Source organism: Gavia stellata, chromosome 38, assembly GCF_030936135.1.
Source record: "Gavia stellata isolate bGavSte3 chromosome 38, bGavSte3.hap2, whole genome shotgun sequence".
Lineage (NCBI taxonomy): Eukaryota > Metazoa > Chordata > Aves > Gaviiformes > Gaviidae > Gavia > Gavia stellata.
This window is the reverse complement of record NC_082631.1, coordinates 987888-994305: the sequence shown is the minus strand read 5'-3', so window position 1 is coordinate 994305 and position 6418 is coordinate 987888.

Sequence of the window (6418 nt, the reverse complement as noted above, 5' to 3'; positions counted from 1 at the left end):
GGCGGGTCCTCTGTCCACCGGCCCAAGATTAGAGGCGTGAACTTAAGGTCCCACCACCACTCTACGACACCATCCAAGCTTGGCACCGCGTCCTCACCTGCCGGCACATCCCCAACTGCCACCGGCTCTCGTTACGGCAGACGGACGGTGCCAAAGGATACGGATTTGCACGTCGGCGCATCTCACCGTAGCTGTCCCATGAGTATAGTCCAAACTAGTTGGCTGCTAGTTATCTTCGTAGTTAACTTATCAAGTCTGAGCCTTCCCCCAGTTATCTGTTTCAAGACAGCGGCACCCAACATCATTATCCCAAACTCAATTCCATCAATCCCCAGAGCACCCGGCGCACCGAGGTGGATGGAGAAGACGGCAGGACCTGGATGTAGGTGACTCCACAACTCAGAAAAGTTGTTGAAAAGAAGTTTATCTATTCCAAGTCAGAAAAAACGATGTTTTTTACCCATTCTACTATCATTTTTCAACTACAGTGCCAAATTTAAGCATCCTACAGGTATGACCCGAGCGTGAGGCTATTTCCACCTTTGCAGTTTGAGAATAAAAAAGATTTGATGCCCACTGACTACACCACTAAAACTTGCAAGAGCTGCTTTTCTCCCGGAAAGGTGAAGTTTTCCCCCCTCAATTTTGCTTCTTGCTGTCCACTAACAAAAAAATCCTGCGAGATCAAGCCATTCCTAGAGCGGCTGGGTATTTAAAATACAGCCTTTCCCACCCGAGACTTCAGAAAGCCGATCGCTCATCGTGTCTGGGCTATGTCTGTAATCACACACACTTTGAAGATTATTATTATTAGAAATAGTAAGTTATTGGAGATAATAAAGCTCCAATCTTGCCAAAATATTCAGATGTCGCAAAGCCAACCGAGTACTTTTAAAGCTGAAACCAGGAAAAAACAATAGTTGTGTATTTGGGGTGATTCTCCCCATTTACTACCAAGCCTTGTAGAGCAAGCTACCAGAAACAAAACACGCTCAGAAGAGCAAATTCTGGGTAAAGACACCAAACCCCATCACATTTGCGTCCTGTTTTCCTGAGCTGGGTGGAATACAAACCCCCAGGAGAAGGCAGCTCCGCGCAGCGCTGCCTGATGAGTATCCGAGAGGGAAAGAGGCTCCCAACAACACCCAACTGAGCGGAAAGTGCCCAAATTCGGACTTGGTGGGAGCTGTGGGGAGACCACCGGGACTCGCTCAAAGCATCGGCCGAGGGGTATGGGAGATACAGCTGTACACGTACGTGAAGGGGAGCAAAAAACCTTGTGTCTGATATTCCTAAATATCGGAAACAAGCCAAGATACAGAAAACTCTGAATTACTTCACGCGTGTGAAGCTTCTCCCTGACCTTGTGCTCTCACCTCAGCTCTCCGCTGTTTCCACCTCTGATTTTCCCTGCTGGAATCAGCTCCCTTGGTAAAACGGATTGAAATTCGGTATCTAATGAAGTATCAGGACAATCAAGTTTGAGCCAGCCTTAACGAAGCCGGAGGTTCACATAACCCGGTCTCTACTCACTCGCACCGGCAAACACTTATCGGTAAATCCGGCAAATCCAGGGACACGTTTGCAGCGGCTTGTACGAGATTTACTCAATCCAAAGCACTCGAGGGCAACGAGTGCAGCTCAGTCCCGGCTGTAATTAATTCCTGCGGTCCTTTTTTACATCACCTTCTCTCCAGTGACACCCCCAAAAGAGACATTACTGCCCCGAAACGCTGGAAATAAGCTGCACCCCGTAAAACACGCACTTATCAGCAAAGGAGTAAAATTCAGGATAATTACCTGAAATCAGAGTTGACCCTTCGAGGTGTTCGGTTCTTCTTCACCAGCTGAACCCTCTGACCTTCATTTTCGAAGCTACTATTGAAAGAAAGATCTGTAAGGAAAAGAAACGCACGTTAATGCAGGATTACAGCCAAAAAAAGGTCGCTAACTTTTATCCTTTGCCTTTCTGTTCTCCAGATTTCCGTTTTTATTTGTAGGTAATGATACGTATGAGTCAGAAACCCAGGAACCCTTGGCGACGAAAAGCATCGCAACGCAGATGTGGACGGGCGAAGGGATCCGAGACAACGGTCCAGACCATTGTTCAAAGCGTGCACGCTTCAGAATTTAAGTATACTGAGAAAAATGACTTAATTTGAGCGAACCAACCCAATACACCTCTTTGAGAGCTCCAACAAGCACCTTTCCCCAAACAAGAAAAAAACCCAACCTGCAGATTACTCAAAAAGGTCTTTCCAGCCCAGAAAGTCCTTTAAACCAGTTCCAAGACCCGGGTTTAACCCAACGCCCGGGACTGCTGCCCAGCTTTAGGCACCTCAAAGCCTGGCTTAGCAGCTTCCAAGAGGTCTCGAACCCATCCGCAGCCCTAAGGCAAGAACAGCAAATCGCTCACGCTCCGGCTTTTCACAGAAATGACCTAAAAAAAGCACTGAAGACGAGATTTAAGCTCCTCCCGGCAAAGGCAATCTCTAGGACGATGACCGTAACCACAACCAACGCCTTTTTAACATCGCCTGCGCTTGTGAAATACCCACCACGCCTCCAGAGCCAGCTCGCCCTATATTAGAGCCAATAAACACATTAAACCATTTAAAAAAAAATCCTTAATTTCGTTTTAAGGGGCAGGACAGACCAAGACACGACGCTTTTTTCCCCCCCAACAAAAGGAATTCAGCAGGTATTAACACACACAAAACCCAAGAGGCCAAAGAAGGACCGGCTTAACAGCTCCGACTAACTTTAAGCTCAGCCCTAGCAAGCGGGCGCGGAAAATTCAGCTAAAGCAAAGCAAGACTCACCTGCCCCCGGGGCGAGAAATACCGAAGGTTGAAAGGAATGTCTGGAGGTCTCCTGCTCACAGCAGGACTGACTTCAGTACTTCAAACAGGTTGCTCAGGGCTTTGTCACACCACTGCAATTACTGCCAGGTTTTAATGGACATTTTAGCGCTGGTTTTTCAGAGGTTAAGCTGATCTTATGAGTGCCGTACACAGTTTGCTGCCGGGTCGCCTTCCTAAGGAAGCCCACCCCGGAGGAAGGCGGACAGCAAAGCAGCTGGAAGGGTAAAACACGCACCAAAGCCTGCACCCAGGCTAAAGGAGCTCGTTAAATACTCACACCACCATTTCTTCTCCCAGATGACCCAGCAGCTCCCTGCAGGCAGGTAAATCCACGGAAAGCTCGAAACACCCGGCGGCGTTGCGTGCTTCTGCCTCCCTACGTTTTCTGATACAACTCATGATCCGTCCTGGCAACTTCTGGTTCTTTTTAGTGATTATAAACCTAAAAACCCCCTAATTCTGTTAGCAGTGATGTTTCACAAGTATCTCCGTTAACAGACCCGCTCTGTGAATGCCACGATTCACACCTGTATCACTAATCAGACTTATCTGACAACATAAAATGGATTAAATCTCAAATACGGGTTGATTTTTCTTGCAAATACTGTTTTTATTCCAGCTAGTGACAGCCACAGCCTCCAACAGATGCAGAAGGGACTTGCTTTCGTCTCTGGTTCCCCATAACCAAACTCAGAAGCTTGGAGGAAGAGGCCACTTACTTAAAAGACTTATTTTTTTGGAACATAATTTACCTTCTGCATGTTCAGTGGCTCTTAAATTTCCTTTGGGGAGGAAGAAAGGAGTCACTCCAAAGAGCAACTCTTCCTTCAGCGGCAGAATTCACCAGTTTCCTATAAAAACACTCCCATAGCAACGTACTGAAAAAAATAAATCGCTATTTTCAGTCTTCTAAAAACCTACACGATCTGAGCGCTGTAGCACCAGTAATTTAAGTTTTCAGACTTGTTTAACGAGGTTTTCTCTCCAGCATCCTCTGGCAACGGCGTTAAGTTGGGGGAAAAACTTTTTAATCCTGGTTAAAGGGTGAATTTAAGTCAAGACTTGAAGAGGACGGGGTGTAAGGGATGTCACAAACCCCCCAGAAACAGTGAAAATAAGGATTTTTTTCCCCTAAAGAGGCTAAAACCAAGAAAACAAACACTACAAGACTTGCAAACGATTCATGTAGTACCTGAAAAGAGCGTTACGTTACAAAAAGGTTTGTATTAAAGCTAGAACAACCACCTTACAATGAACTATCCCGTAACTGAAAAGCTTGGGAGAACAGCTGGAATACCTTTACTCCGATTTACCTGGGAAGTCAGAGGCAAAATTAGGATTTAGCAGGTACTCCGCTTCAAGAAAGCGGGTTTTAACTCAAAAAGGTTGGCACTCGTAACTTTGGTTGTTGTTAAATTACAAAGTTTTCCTACAAATTCACTTTTTCCATCAGATCCTGACTTTTTAATACCGCATTAGAGAAATCCAAGGTATCATACGGAAACCCCGGTCGCCGGCTCTTCGGAAAGAGGCATTTGGATATGAAAAAAAAATAAAGTAATCCGAAAACTCGGCATTTTTATGTTTGCTAAAGGAGAGGAACATCCATCCTGCAGCAGCCCAGGATTTCAGGCGAGGGTTTCTCTCCCAACTAAACCGACGGCATGGCACAGACCTCTAAGTGCGGCAAGAGCGAAGACTAACGGCGTGTGCCAAACGAGTTACGGCCATTCCTGATGCTCTTATACACCGGAGAAATCCGATTGTATTTAAACACCTTCACAATCAACCAACGTACACGGAATTTTATACTCCAAGCGTGTACATAATGCGAATAACCTTAATCTTTAGTGTCACAGCTTTACTAAACAGAATTATATTAGTGATGTTTTGAGCGTTCTTACATTTTCCACTAAAATTCACCCCTCAGCCCCTCCTAAGACTCCCCCAAATTTTCCAGCAGCGCGCTTGCTAACGAGGAACCTGCTAATATTGGCCCCAGAAATCATTTAAGTGCTCCTCCTCACCTGGAAGCTCCTATTTTAAGCTGATTTCATTCCTATAAATCCACCGAGGTCCCAGCTACGTTCCCCTAATGAAGAAAAACGCCTGGGAGAAGGTGAGACAGGTGAGACTCTCATAGGAAAGCAAAAAAACACCTTTGCAGTTACCCCAAGATGATAAATACGGTCGCAAAAAGGCAGATTTAGGTGTCGCCAAGGCTCGCTGCTCCCTCTGCTTGGGACCTGCAGAGCAGGCAAGGTCGCGGGTCTCTCCCACCTCCGACGTCCACTCTGGGACAGTTCTCCAAGCTCCACGGCCCCCCCAAGACCCTCTGTACCTCTCAGCTTTGGGTCAACCTCAGAAGATTCCCCATTTCAAGGTTTCTACACTCTTTCTTCACTTCTGGAGTGTCCTGAACTCCTCACCGTGTCACCGAAAAGGCTTTAAAAGAAGCAGGAGACCCTCAAAAAGACATCGTCTTCCAGCTAGTGCATCATGTCCAGCCTGGAGACCATCCCTTACCTCTCCACTTTGAGTTTCTTCTCCATTTAAGCGGCCGAGCGATCATCAGCCGAGAGGAGGTCACCACCAAGAGAGATCCCAGGCTTCAACATCTCACCTCCGTGGGACAGATCAGCTCCGGCTCGATGCACAAGGCCACCCGACTCCGCGCCCGCCAAAAAACAGACGCTGAGAGGAGGTATCTTGCCAAAAACACTTTTGTTTTGTCTGGGGAATCTTATCTGATGAAGGCTGTTGGAGCAAACAAAGGCTGCGCTCTGCAGGGTTCGTCCAGCTCCGGGATGAAAAGACAATTCAGTTGAAAACAGTCACGAGACTCAGTATTTTCCACGGGCTGCAGTCGGATTTTGCTCACCCCAAGCCACCACTAACACACGGCGGTGCTCTACCACCAAGACCTCCTGCTAGCATTTCAAAACACGTATAAATTAGTATTAAAATCTCAGTTTCCCAGCAAATCGGGTGGGGAAAACCCACCCGAAACAAGCCCAAAAGGGAGAACAGTCAGCGTACGCGTCCAGGAAAATACGCATCTCCATTTGCGATAATCCTCCCAAAATAAATTCCAAGGTCGTGTTGGGTCCAAATAGTTGCGTGAGTACAGAAAACGGCTTCAGGAAGCGCCAGGTAGTCCGGTGGGCACTGATTTCTTCCGGCAAGCGCCCTCTGATTTTTTTTTAAGAGCCACGACAGCCCGTGCAGCTCTGCCCTAACGCAGCGGAAAACTGAATTTCAGTTCCATCCGTATATCCATACCTCTTCTATACCTCTCAGCTTTATCTTCCGAGACTCAGTATTGGCATGGGGGTATCTCAGCCCTCCAGATCTGAATTAATTCGTCCACCTAACGAGCCTCGCTCGAGGCTCAGACACTTCCAGCGTTTTTTTCTATTAATTAATTCTCGCATGTAGCCTTTTTTCCCCCTTAATAGTTGTGGTTTATATCGCAAGTCCGACTTCTTTCGACTTCGGCACTCCTTTAATAACACCCTGCGTTTGACACTCGACTAAGAAGCGGCGACTGAGCG